The 14,513-nt window shown below is 39.3% G+C and overlaps 1 protein-coding gene across 2 annotated transcripts in view; it reads right to left on the reverse strand.

The window, feature by feature from the left end:
* Nucleotides 1–14,513, reverse strand: part of PAK2 (p21 (RAC1) activated kinase 2) — a 95,241-nt gene that overhangs the window by 61,522 nt on the left and 19,206 nt on the right. The window contains exon 1 of one of the 2 annotated variants that reach the window (XM_044252087.1): nucleotides 4,400–4,420. The exons of the other annotated variant lie outside the window; for it this stretch is intronic. The gene's annotated coding sequence lies outside the window, so the exon portion shown is untranslated. Of the gene's footprint in view, nucleotides 1–4,399; nucleotides 4,421–14,513 lie in introns of those variants that run through there. 2 annotated transcript variants of the gene reach the window in all.

Consider the following 14,513-nt stretch of genomic DNA (forward strand, 5'->3'; position numbering starts at 1 on the left):
TGATCCCAGGGTCCTGGGATCCAGCCCCGCATCCGGCTCTCTGCTCAGTGGGGAGTCTGCTTCCACCTCTCTCTCTCTCTGCCAGCCTCTCAGCCTACTTGTGATCTCTGTCTGTCAAATAAATAAATAAAATCTTAAAAAAAAAAAAAGAACAACTAAAAATTAATGATTTAAACATCTAGCCTAAGAAGCAAAACAAAAACAAACAAGAAAGTAAACCCAAAAAAGTAGGAAGAAAATAATTCAGATCAACACTGAAATTGCTTAATAGAAGATTCTTATACATACAGTGGAGATGAATAAAGCTAAAAGTTAGATCTCGGATCTAACAAGATCTCTTGTACAATACCTCTGACAAATTTTATCAAGAAACAGAGAAAGCACAAAAAAAACACCCAAAGGAATGAAAAAGGGTTTTAGGGGCTCTGGGTGGATCAGTCAGTTAGGCATTTAGCTCTTGATTTTGGCTCAGGTCATGATCTCATGGTGGGATTAAGGACCTGCTGGGCTCCATGCTCAGAGGAGAGTCTGCTTGGGTCTCTCTCTCTCCCTCTGCCTCTGCGCCGCCCCCTGCTTATGCGTGCTCTTTCTAAAATAGATAGATACATCTTTAAAAAAAAAAAAAGATTTTATTTATTTATTTGACAGACAGAGATCACAAGTAGGCAGAGAGAGATGGAGAAGCAGGCTCCCACCAAGCAGAGAGCCCGACGCGGGACTTGATCCCAGGACTCTGGGATCATGACCTGAGCCGAAGGCAGAGGCTTTAACCCACTGAGCCACCTAGGCGCCCCTATAAAAGACATTTTTTTATACAGTTTCAACACACACTGAATTTTCCAGCTGTGCAACCACTATGAAACCAAGAGGAGCCTGGAATTCATCTTGCTCAGTTTTACTGAGAAGTTACTGTTATTTACTATTTGGAATATCTTATCATTTAAAGCGACATGCTCACGCTGGTGGAGTTATCAATAGCTGTACTTCTGCATGAGACTGCATTAAGGCCAAGCCTTAATGAATCTAAATAGACAGATACAGGCATTTCAATCTGATTTTTATAGTATGTCGTGATCAAGCATTTACAAATAGAAATACGTATTTTATTACAGTTTTCCTTTATTTTTTCTGTTAATTTCTCCCTCAAAACTTATTTGGGGAGGTGAATTACATTGATTTTTTACCCTGAAAAAAGGACTGGTCTGAATAATCTCTAACTTTTATTTCATAGGAAAGCAGTACAACACAATGTTTTGGAGTACAGATCTAGATATCCCATTTCTAGGAATCAATCCCAAAGACACAATGGCAAAAATACAGACAAACATATATAAACGGACATACATAAATAACAGGCTGTATTACCTGTAACAGCAAAAGACTGTAAGCATCTCAAATGGCAATAAATATGAGACTGGTTGAATTAGCTATGATGTACCCTCCACTCAAGTACCAGGAAACTGTAAAAATGAGTGAGGAAATTAATCTATCCCATGGAATGATCTCAGGGTATACTACTAATGAAAATCCAAGATCGGAGAAAAATTTAAGTATGGTATGCTACCCTTTGTCTAAGTGGAAAGGAAAGGCATGTCAACACACACACACACACGCACACACACACACACAACCTTATTATTATTATTTTTTAAAGAAGCATAAACCATAACTTTTCTCAATGGTTACTTTCGGGGAAAAAAGGGAACAAAATGGAGGGGACTGAATTAAAAAGTCAGATTTCTCTGAATATACCTTGCTTTGTATATTTGATTTTGGAACTTTGGAAGTTATATATATAATCATCAGCATTAAGTAGAATGAGTAATACTACTTGAAATAAATAAGATACCACAGAGACCCAATCACATAATTCACTGGACACTAAAAATATGCTTGGGTACTGATCCCTCCTTAATACTCATCACCACCCATCTAGCCCACCTCCTACCCAACCTTCCTCCATCAACCCCTCAGTTTGTTCTCAATCGTTAAGTTTCCTACGGTTTCCCTTTCTCTCTTTTTTCCCCCTCCCATATGTTCATCTGTTTTGTTTCTTTAATTCCACATGAGCAAAACCATATGGTATTTGTCTTTCTCTGACTTAGTTTCCTTAGCATAACACACTCTAGCTCCATCCACATCATTACAAAAGGCAAGATTCCATTTTTTTGGTAGCTGAGTAACAGTTGTATGTGTGTGTGTGTGTACACACCACATCTTCTTTACCAATTCATCAGTCAATGAACATTTGGACTCTTACCATTGTTTGGTTATTGCTGATAATGCCACTATAAACATCAGGGTGCATGTGCCCCTCGAATCTGTATTTTTGTATCCTTTGGGTAAATACCTAGTAGTGTAATTGTTAGATCATATGGTAGTTCTACTTTTAACTTTAAAGTCGAGGAAACTCCATACTATTTTCCAAAGTGCTTGCACCAGTTTGCATTCGCACTAATCGTACAAGAGGGTTTCCCTTTCTCCCTTTCTTCACAACCTCACTAACACCTGTTGTTTCTTGTGTTGTTAATTTTAGCCATTCCAACAGGTGTGAGGTGGTAGCTCAAAAACTACAATAAATTAAGATAAACACAAATATAGCAAATTTTGCAAGATAAAGAGGAATATCCAAAATTCAACTGCATTTTTGTACACTAAACAAAATCATACTGGAAGGGGAAAAGATACCACTTATAACATAATATAAAAAAACATTAAGTTCCGAAAACAGAAGTTCCCCAACCTTCTCAATTCATGGTGTCCTTACTATTCTCAGTGATTATTCACAATGCTAAAAGAAATTCTTAACAGTTTCATTTATTTAGTAGGTAGGTCCAAACAACTGTATTAGTATTTATGTCCCCAAAACTTAGTAGTTATTTTAAAAAGCAATACACATAAACTGAAGATTTCTTTTCTTTCTTTCTCAATCACTTAAAAACTGGAAACATGTACCCGATTGGCACTGCATCATACAAGAACTCAAGCACTGCTCACCCTCACTTTGTTCCACATTGATTTCTGTACCTTTAATCACAGCAACTGCTTCATAAAAACAGACATTATGAGAGGTATCAGAACTTAATGTTCAAACTGTGGAACTCCCTAGGACTGGAAGACCCCACACAGTGTTCAACAGGTGACGATCACTGATACTCTCTAAAATTTAAAATACCATGGTGCCTCTGAGTTCAGGGGGTATCTCAGGGTACACTGGCACGGTTTGGGAACCATGGAACTAGAATCTTTATTCAGGAGGAAAATATATTAAAGATATTAAGGAGAACTAATAAATGGAGAGATACTAACGTTCAGGAACTTAAGACTCAAACTGGGCACCTGGGTGACTTGTCGCTTAAGCATCTGCCTTCAGCTCGGGTTGTGACCTCAGGGTTCTAGGACCCAGCACTACATGGGGCTCCTTGCTCAGCGGGGAGCCTGCTTCTCCCCTGCCTATCACTTTCCCTGCTTGTGCTTGCTCTACCCCCATGTCAAATAAATAAATAAAATAAAATAAAAATGAAGAAAGAAAGAATTTGTAAACAAAAAAATAAAAAATTTAAAAAGACTCAGAACTGTATAAATGCCAAATTTCTTCAAATTAATCTAGATTCAGAGTAATCTTAATCAAAATCCCAGATGGGTTTTATGAAAAATAGAATAGCTAATTTTAAAATCTATGTGGAAGAGCAAAAGCCCAGGAAGAGCAAAGACATTCCGGAAATAGAATAATGTAGAGAGACCCTGACAGGAACATTTTTTTATCTAAGAAGCTGGATCCTGTACTAGATACCACGCCCTTTGTTTATCTTTTCGGATCCTTTCAGCCTCACCTAACTCTTGCTCAAGCTGCTACTCCACCTACCAGTTCTAGATTGGATGTGGCCAACTTTTAAATGGAGGCACATGACAACGCCTCACTTCATTCCTGAGCTGCACACCACCCACTCAATTGCAACCTGGTAGTGCAGGGCAGTTAACTGTGGGATCTGTTCTCCTCATGCCGGAGAGCCTATGACCAGCATGAGGAGAACAGATCCCATCTCATTAGATATATCCTTTTTCTTCTCCCCTGTTGGATGATCCTGAGAAAGACTTTCTGTAACTTCCTAGGAAGCAACACAAGGGAGACTGAGCTATCAGTTCCACTTCCATACCAAAAATATCTTTAGATGAATTAAAGATTTAATGTGAAAGGCAAAATTCTAACTTACAGAAAATCATATAGGAGGGTATCTTTATGTAGAGGAGTTACCTTTATGATATAAAGGAAAAGACTGATCAATATGACAACATTAGATATACTGCAAACCAGGAGATATCTGCAAAAGAAGCAGCTGACAAAAATTATATTCAGAACATACAAAGAATTTCTATAAAGAAATAACCTAAGGGGCACCTGGGTGGTTTAGTCGTTAAGCAGCTGCCTTCCGCTCAGGTCGTGATACCAGAGTCCTGGGATCCAACCCCAGCATCAGGATCCCTGCTCAGCCGGAAGCCTGCTTCTCCCTCTCCCATTCCCATTCCCTCTGCTGTGTTCCCTTTCTCGCTGTGTCTCTCTGCCAAGTAAATAAATGAAATCTTAAAAAAAAAAAAAAAAAGAAGAAGTAAAAGACAAGCAATCCAATCAATAATTAGCAAATGACTAAATATCACTTTGTAGAAGACAAAGTAAATAAATAATTAAGAACATGCCCAACCTCATAAAAAAATCATGGAAATGTAAGCTAAGGCCACTAGCAGATACCATTTTATACCTTCTAGATTGGCAAAAATTAAGAAGGCTGACCAAAATCAAGTACTATCCAGGATGTAGAGCAAAGAGAATTTTCCTAACTGCTAGCAGGAGTGCAAAGTAAAAACTACTTCAGAAAACAGCTTGGAAAGTTTTTACATTCTGCAACTCACCAATTTTACTCCTGGATATAAATCCAAGAAATTCTTACACGTGTACAAATTTAAGAACATTTATAGTAGCAATGTCATACCAATAAAAGACCAAAAACAACCCTTTATCAGACCAGGCTATGCATTGGTAACAAATATATCCCCAAATCCTAGTGTTTTAACACAATGAAGGTTTATTTCTAATGGATACCAAACATGAGGAAGTTAGTTCCTCTCCTTGAGATGATTTATGGATCTAGGCTGCTGCGATTCTCAAGTTCCACTATCTTAACAAGTCACCAGCAAAATGGAAGAGAGAGACTAAGAGGGCATGTGGGCCTCTAGAAGCGACATAGCTCACTTCCCACCTCGTGCTCAAAAGGCCTGCCATATAGAAGGCCATCCATGAATGTCCGCTAAATGAATGCATGCATACAGAGGAGTGACAGATCACATCTATCCCTTCAAAAGAGCATCACTGTAACTTAAAAAATGATGTAAAGAACAGTTTGCACAGATAAAACATGGGGGCAGGATATTCCAGGTACTACCAGAGATGCTGACAGCCAGCAGGCTTCACTTCACAGAGCTACTCTGAAGGCTCCCGAGTGGCTGGCTGCCACGTCCTGTACGCTGTGATGAGAATTCTGAGGCTGCATTCCTCTTATGGGAGGAAATGAAACAAAATAATCCAGCAAGGACAGAAAGGAAAAAAAAAAAAAAATCCCTCCTTGCTTTAAGAAAAATGTTTTTTTGAGAAGTGAGATAAGTTAAAATATATATATATTCCCAGGGACCTGGACAGGTCAGTGGGTTAAGCCTCTGCCTCTGGCTCAGGTCATGATCCCAGGATCCTGTGACTGAGTTCCCCAGCAGGCTCTCTGCTCAGTGGGGAGTCTGCTTCTGCCCATCTCCCCCATTTGCTCTCGCTCTTTCTCACTCTCTTCTCTCAAATAAAATCTTTAAAAAATATATATTCATTTTAATGTATTTTTATATATTTTACATATTTCTTCTTTTCTTTTTAAAGGATTTTATTTATTTATTTGACAGAGAGGCAGGCAGAGAGAGGGGGAAGCAGGCTCCCTGTTTAGAGCCCAATGCGGGGCTCGATCCCAGGACCCTGAGTCCATGACCTAAGCCAAAGGCAGAGGCTTTAACCACTAAGCCACCCAGGTGCCCCTATTTTATACATTTCTCTATTAAAAATATATTTTATATATTTAAAATATATTTACACACACACACACACACACATATACGTGTATATATATATATTCCTAAACAGTATCAAATGGCATACAGAGGTTTAAAAAACCAATCACTTAAGGGGCACCTGGCTTACTCAGTCAGTAGAGCACACAACTAACTTTTAATCTCAGGGTTCTGAGTTCAAGACCCATATTGGGCATGGGGCCCTACTGAAAATCAAAAACAACAACTAAAAACTGAACACTAAAAAGTTTTTCTTTAACTCCACTTCCCTCTCCCTTAATCCCAGCTAGACTGAATGGCTAATGACAATTATGCCATATTAATCTTTGTACTCCTAGCACACAGTACAGAGTATGGCACACTGTATGTGCTCAACAGATGCATACTAAAATGAATCAAGACTGGGTGTGTAAGTAAGGCTATAAAAACAGACACCACTGAAGGATATGCATCTTTATTTTAATGTTTTTAGTAATCTCTATGGCCAACATGAAGCTCAAGCTCATAACCCTCAGATTAAGAGTCATATGCTCGGGGCACCTGGGTGGCTCAGTGCGTTGAGCCGCTGCCTTCTGCTCAGGTCATGATCTCAGGGTCCTGGAATCAAGTCCCGCATCAGGCTCTCTGCTCGGCGGGGGGCCTGCTTCCCTTCCTCTCTCTCTGCCTGCCTCTCTGTCTACTGTGATCTCTCTCTGTCAAATAAATAAATAAAATCTTTAAAAAAAAAAAGAGTCATATGCTCTACTGATTATACCAGCCAGGCGACCCAGGATGTGCATTTTTAAGATACCTTTAGAGAAGAAATGGATCGCCGTCACATTTTAGTAATTACATTAGTGATACAAAAACATTTTCAAAATATATCAAATTAAGATATTTGGGGGAAATGGAATACTATCAGGTAGAGAAGCTGACCACCTATAGGAGTTGCTCCTAAAATCATCTTCAAATTACTTGTTTTAAACTGGTTTCCTTGTATTCTGTAAACGGTGCTATCCAATATAGGTAGACATACTAGCCATACATGCCTATTTAAATAAAATTCAGATACTTAATCACATTAGCCATATTTCAAGTGCTGAGCAGTCACATGTGGCTAGTGGCTACCATACTGGACAGCACAGATATAGAACATTTCCATCATGGCAACAAGTTCAAGCTGAACAGTACTATTCTTTTTTTTTATTTTAAAGCTTATATTTATTTATTTGAGAGAGGGTAAGCTTACACAAGCATGGTGGGGGGAGTTAGAGGGACAGATTCCCCACTGGGCAGAAAGCTCAACATGAGGCTCAGTCCCAGGACCCTGAGATCATGACCTGAGCCAAAGCCAGATGCTTTACCAACTGAGTCAACCAAATGTCCCAAATCCAGCATTATTCTAAACACTTCTACACAACTACTCATACATAATCAGAGGAAGAGTAGTTATTTTTAAATTGGATATTTTTTTTTTAAGATTTTATTTATTTATTTGACAGAGAGAGATGACAAGCAGGCAGAGAGGCAGGCAGAGAGAGAGGGAAGCAGGCTCCCCACTGAGCAGAGAGCCCGATGCGGGACTCGATCCCAGGACCCTGAGATCATGACCTGAGCCGAAGGCAGCGGCCCAACCCACTGAGCCACCCAGGCGCCCCTAAATTGGATATTTCTAAGTCAAAGCTTATATCCAAAAGGTTTAAAAACTGTACTATTAGGGTTAAAGCCTCTGCCTTCCGCTCAGGTCATGATCCCAGGGTCCTAGGGTCGAGCCCCCCGCATCAGGCTCTCTACTCAGCAGGGAGCCTGCTTCCCCCCTCTCTCTATGCCTGCCTTTCTGCCTACTTGTGATCTCTTGTCTGTCAAGTGGATAAATAAAATCTTAAAAAAAAAAAAAAGAAGTACTGTTAGTAGTTTTCTTAAATTTGTCAAAAATGGAAAGCAGGGCGCCTGGGTGGCTTAGGTGTTCAGCAGCTACCTTTGGCTCAGGTCACGATCGGGTCCTGGGATCGAGGGCCACATCCGGCTCCCTGCTCAGTGGAAGTCTGCTTCTCCCTCTCCCGTCCACCTACTTGTGTTCCCTCCCTCTCTGCGTCTCTCCATCAAATAAATAAAATCTTAAAAAGAAAAAAAAAATGAGGGTGGCTCAATGGGTTAAGCCTCTGCCTTCGGCTCAGGTCATGATCTCAGGGTCCTGGGATTGGGCCCCGCATTGGGCTCTCTGCTCAGAAGGGAGCCTGCTTCCCCGCCTCTGTCTGCCTGCTCCGCTGCCTACTTGTGATCTCTCTCTGTCAAATAATAAATAAAATCTTTAAAAAAAAAAAATAATGTTTTAAAAAAAATGAAAGCAAACAATTTACTTCTTTATACCAACCTGGTTAAAAGGTTAATAAGTCAGTAAGAACTAGTCTAGAATTTAGTAGTAGAGGGTTTTTCTCTGAAAATGTACCTAACATTATGTATCCTGACTATTTCTATGAGTCCAGTTGTGGGTTAACAACCAAGACCTTCATTTTCATTCTCTAGAATTACTCTCCAACTTTTAAAGTATAAATGCCAATAATCAGTAATATGGTATTATAAAGTCTTTCTCTTTTATGAGAATCCTTCAGTCTTTGATAATTAGGGAGGAATTAATTCCTAAACCTCAACAAGGGCAAGATTTATTTTTCAATTTGTTTTCTCAGATTAAGTCTGTTAGAACCCTGTTCCTATGAGGAGCATTCATATGACAATATTTGAACAAAGAGGACTAAAGCATGATGACTTAGTAAGATGAAACAGTCCATCAATGTGATTATCTTCCTAAAGGTCATTTAAAGAGCACCAAAGTGATGTCTAGTGATTGTCTATTTGACAAACTTAAGTTACATAAATACTACACCAAAATAAAAAGTTTCTGCACAGCAAAAGGAAACAACAAAATTAAAAGACATCCTACTGAATGGGAGAAGATATTTGTAAATGATGTAAGTGATAAAGGGTTAGTATCCAAAATATATAAAGAACTTACACAGTTCAACACCCAAAAGCAAATAATCCAATTAAAAAATGAGCAGGGCTGGGGCGCCTGGGTGGCTCAGTAGGTTAAGCCTCTGCCTTCAGCTCAGGTCATGATCTCAGGGTCCTGGGATCGAGTCCCACATCGGGCTCTCTGCTCAGCAGGGAGCCTGCTTCCCTCTCTCTCTCTGCCTGCCTCTCCATCTACTTGTGATTTCTCTCTGTCAAATAAATACATAAAATCTTTAAAAAAAAAAAAAAAAGAGCAGGGGGAAAAAAATGCAGAAGAGCTCCCCCAGCTTGTGCTCGAGCACAGGTGTGTTCTCTCTCTGACAAATAAATAAAATCTTTAAGAAAAAAATGAGAAGACATCAACAGAGATTTCTCCAAAGAATACCTACAGATTCCCAACAGACACATGAAAAGATGCAGACCACTAATCACCAGTGAAATGCAAATCAAAACCATGAGATCTCATCATCTCACACATGACAGGGGAAAATAAAAAACACAAGAAACAACTGTTGGCAAGGACGTGGAGAAAAACGAACCCTCATGCACTACTGGTGGGAATGTAAACTGGAGCAGCCACTGTGGAAAACAGCATGGAAATTCCTCAAAAAATTAAAAACAGAACTGGGGCGCCTGGGTGGCTCAGTTGGTTAAGCAGCTGCCTTCGGCTTGGGTCATGATCTCGGCGTCCTGGGATCGAGTCCCATGTTGGGCTCCTTGCTCGGCGGGGAGCCTGCTTCTCCCTCTGCCTCTGCCTGCCTCTCTGTCTGCCTGTGCTCGCTCTCTCTCCCTCTCTCTCTGACAAATAAATAAATAAAATCTTAAAAAATATAAAATAAAAACAGAACTACCATATATTCCAGCAATTCTACTACTGGATATTTACCCCCCCAAAATTAAAAAACACTAACTCAAAAAGATATATTCACCCCTAGGTTTATTGCAGCATTATTTACAATAGCCACATTATAAGAGCAATCCAAGTGTCTGCCCATAAATGAATGGATAAAGATGTGGTATACAAATACAGTGGAATATTACCCAATCATAAAAAAGAATGAAATCCTGCCATTTGCAACATGGGTCAATCTAGAGGGTATAAAGTTATGGCGGAATAAGTCCGTCAGAGAAAGACAAATACCATATGACTAAACTCATACATGGAATTTAAGAAACAAGACAAATGAACAACAACAAAAAAGAGATAAACAAAAAAAAATACCCTTAAATACAGAGAAAAAACTGATAGTTATCAGAAGGGAGGTCGGTGGGGGAGGATGGGTGAAATAGTTCGTGAAGGGGGTTAAGAGTACCCTTATTGTGATAAACTCTGAGTAATGCATAGAATTGCTGAATCACCTGAAACTAATACAATACTGTAGGTTAATTACATTGGAATTTTAAAATTAATACAATTCAAATATAATAAAACTTTTAAAAAGAACTTACACAAACGTTTTCACATGAACACCATACAGAAAGTTCCTCAAAATGCTAGTATATATCATTTAGCATTATCGTATTTCTTTTTTTTTTTTTTTAAGATTTTATTTATTAGTCAGAGAGAGAGAGAAAGAGAAAGAGCATGAGCTCAAGTAGGGGGAGTGACAGGAAGAGGGAGGAGCAGTCTCCCTGCTGAGCCAGGAGCCTGGTATCAGACTTGATCCTGGGATCCTTGGATCATGACCTGAGCTGAAGGCAGGTACTTAACCTGCTGAGCCACCTAGGCGTTCTTAACATTATTATATTTCAAAGCCAATTTTTTTCTGTAAACAAATCTACAAAAACAGCAGCAAACACCATCATAGAAAGCTTTTCCTCCCCCACTATCTCCTCTACCTAGCTATATTTTATCAAATGATTAACAATGGTTCTCTTAAGGGTAATAGAGCTGATTGCTTTTCCCATCCTTTTACAATATACACAAGGACAAAAATAACTGTCCATATTCTAATTAATTTTAAAATGAACATGTACTGAACATGTACTGTTTTTGTAATGAGGAAAAAACAGTTGTCCTCTTCAATTAAAAAACAACAACAATAAAAACAACCAACCCTGGGCAAAATGGTGAAGAGGATTAAGAGATACAAACTTTCAGTTACAAAATAAATAAGTCACAGGGATGAAAAATACAGCACAGGGAATACAGTCAATAATATTGTAATAACCTTGTCTAGTAACAAATGGTAACCACACTTACTGTGGTGAGCATTTCATAATGCACAGAAGTGTCAAATCGCAGCTCAATTGGTTGGGCAGCTGCCTTCCACTCAGGTCATGATCCTGTGGACCTGGGAGTGAGCCCCATGTCCCGCTCCCTGCTCAGCTGGGGAGTCTGCTTTTCCCTCTCCCTCTGACCCTTTCCCTGCTTGTGTGCTCTCTCTCTCACTCACTCTTTCAAATAAATAAATCTTTCTTTAAAAAGTGTCAAATCATTATGCTGTACACCTGGAAGCAATATAACATTGTATGTCAACCACAGTTGAACTAAAACAAGACAAAACAAACCACCACACACCCTACTGATCTTCAAGAGTTCATACGCTACTACTTCTTCAACTGTCATAACCTCATAGGAGTTCTACTCCTATGAGCTCTGACAGCACTAATATCATTCCCATGCTAGTTACTGATTAAGTGTCTCTCAATTCCAAGTTCATCCTTTTTGTCTACTCTGAAAATAGATCTGGGACCTTTCAGTGTTTTTCCCTGGCTAGGTGGCATGATATTAAGCTATATCAGTAGAGGGCGCAGGAGACAATGTAGGAGAAAAGTTCTGCTTCCTGGTTCTGGTGTGTTTGCTCCCCAAACTCCTCCAGCACCAGGCTTCTGTACCGCTAGGCAACCAGCATCACATCCGGCAGCCCACAGCTTCTCCCACTCTCTTTTTGGGAGCTTCTGTGGTGGAGTTAACACATCCCTGTCAACAGCTTTCTCTGGTACCCTAGAGAGCAGATGTCCAGCAAGTTCTGCCCACACAGCACCTCTGCCAACACATCCATTCAAGGATCCACAGCCATTCCTCCCCAACAAGATCTGGATCTCAGCTCTAGGGGAAAGACGGCTCCTTCCTAGGTGCTGAGATATGAGCTCTAGGGATAGCAGCTGCTCCTTACCTGCTACTGCTATTTACTTCTTACTAGCTCATCCCTCATTATTCTATATTCTACTCTCTTGTTAAAGTCAGTAATTCTTTCCATGTTCCAATTACTGTGTGGTTTCTCTCCTCATCGGACCCAGAATGATACAGCGCTATCTGTAAGTTTTACACTTACACACTTCTTTGTACTTCAATCACCGGCATCTTTCTTTTCTTCTATAAGAATTTAAACTCCTGGCTTGCAAGGAACACTTTTCTTAATTTGCTGTATCCATCTGACATTGTCCAAAATAATGCTTCTAACACAGAAGGACTAACAAATGTTCAAACTCACTTCAAATGCTTCAAAAATACTCTATCCACCCTCATTAGTTTAAGGCCACTATAAACAAATAAAATACTTTCTCATGACCCACAACTGATTCAGAATTTCACCACCCAAAACATAAAATAATCACGATAGTGTAAGAATGCATTCCTTGGTGTCCCTAGACTAAAAGGTTTCAGAGACAGAACAGCCTGCATGCTTAGACCTCCTATAACTTTTAAGACATGCAATAATGAACTGCTCATGCTCACAGATTGTTCATGGCTACAGGGTCAGAAAGAGGATGAGAATGAATAATGCTTATTTCCGTATAACTATAAATAATGAGGTAAGAAATTACGATGTTACAGAACATCAGGACAAGGATGTTACAGACAAGTGGTAAGTTATTTTTACAAACAAGGAAGATAACTACGTTGGAATTTAAGGGTGACATGACTGGACGTATAAGAAGCTTTATGGTAAACCTGCATTCCGTGCTTCTGAAAACCTAGCAGGAACCTCCCCTTCACAAGCACAGTGTCGTCCACACTGAGGGAATCTCCTGTGAGGAAAACTGGGAAATGGTCAGAAGGCTGCCCTCACTGGCTGCAAATCTCAGGTGCCTTGTTTTCTGCTGAAACTGGACCCTCTAGCTTATCCCAATAAAACGTAACTTGCTTATGTAAAATCTGTATGAAATGCTTGTTTTCATCAAGCCTCAAAACCAGCCCTCTGGGGGATTACCTCAATAGCAAGTTAGAATTGGGAGTCAGAGCTGGAAGTACAGAATACACAAGAAACAAGCTATGCCTTAGTTCAAACACAGAAAAAGCTGCACTGCTTCTCAAATGCCTTTTAGTAATTTAAAGCAGTACCACTCAAAGAGTGCTACATGGACTATTTCTTTTACCAGTACTCAATGAAATACGGAAATTAAGAAAAAGTGTTTAGAAACTTTCAGAGCAATCTGACGCAATTATTTGCTGTTGACCCTTACAACAACAGCAACAACAAAAGGGGCTTATATTTTGTACGTCTGGTTTTTCTTTTATTTCCATTTTATAGTATTTTGCAAAAGTTTTTAGTTTATTACCAAAAGATTCTGAGAGGCATTGCTCTAAATCAACTCTGAACATAAAATTCTTTCCCAAAGGATCTGAGTACCTATTTCTCAAAAGATACACAAATGGCCAATAAACCCATTCAAAGATACCTGACATCATTAGCCATTAGGGAAATGCAAATTAAAACCCCAATGAGATACCATTTCATACCCAGTAGGATGGCTACGTTCAAAAGACAGAAAGTAACAGGTGTTAGGGAGGACAGGGAGAAATGGGAACCCTCACACACCGCTGGCAGGACTGCAAAATGGTACAGTTGCTTTGGAAAACATCCTGGTAGCTCTTCAAAAGGTTAAACATGAAGTTACCCTATGACTCAGCAATTCCATTCCTATATATATACTCAAAAGAAGTAAGAATATGTCCATTCAAAAACCTATAGACAAATGTTCACAGAAGAACTATTCATCTAACATGTCAAAAAGTGAAAGCAACCCTATTTCCATTAATCGATGAATGGATTAAAAAAATGCAGTAAACCCATAAAATGGGGTATTATTAGTCATAAAAAGAAATGAAGTATTCATACATGCTACAACCTTGAAAACACTGTGCTAAATGGAAGAAACCAGTCACATAAGACCACGTTTTATGTGAATCTGCTTATGTGTCCAGAAAAATTCACAGAGACAGAAAACACATGAGTGGTTGTTTGGGACAAAGGGGGAGCAGTTGGGGAAAATGAGTGACTGCTATCGGATACAAGATTTCTCTCTGTGATAATACATTCTAGACTTAGAGGGTGATGATGATTATGCAATCTTACAAATACAGAAAAACAAAATCCACTTAGTTGTACACCTTTTAAAGGGTGGATTTTATCATATATGAATTATCCTTTCTCTCTCTTTAAAGGAAAAGCAGTCACATCGGGGCAGATGTA

Source organism: Neovison vison, chromosome 6 (assembly GCF_020171115.1).
Source record: "Neovison vison isolate M4711 chromosome 6, ASM_NN_V1, whole genome shotgun sequence".
NCBI lineage: Eukaryota > Metazoa > Chordata > Mammalia > Carnivora > Mustelidae > Neogale > Neogale vison.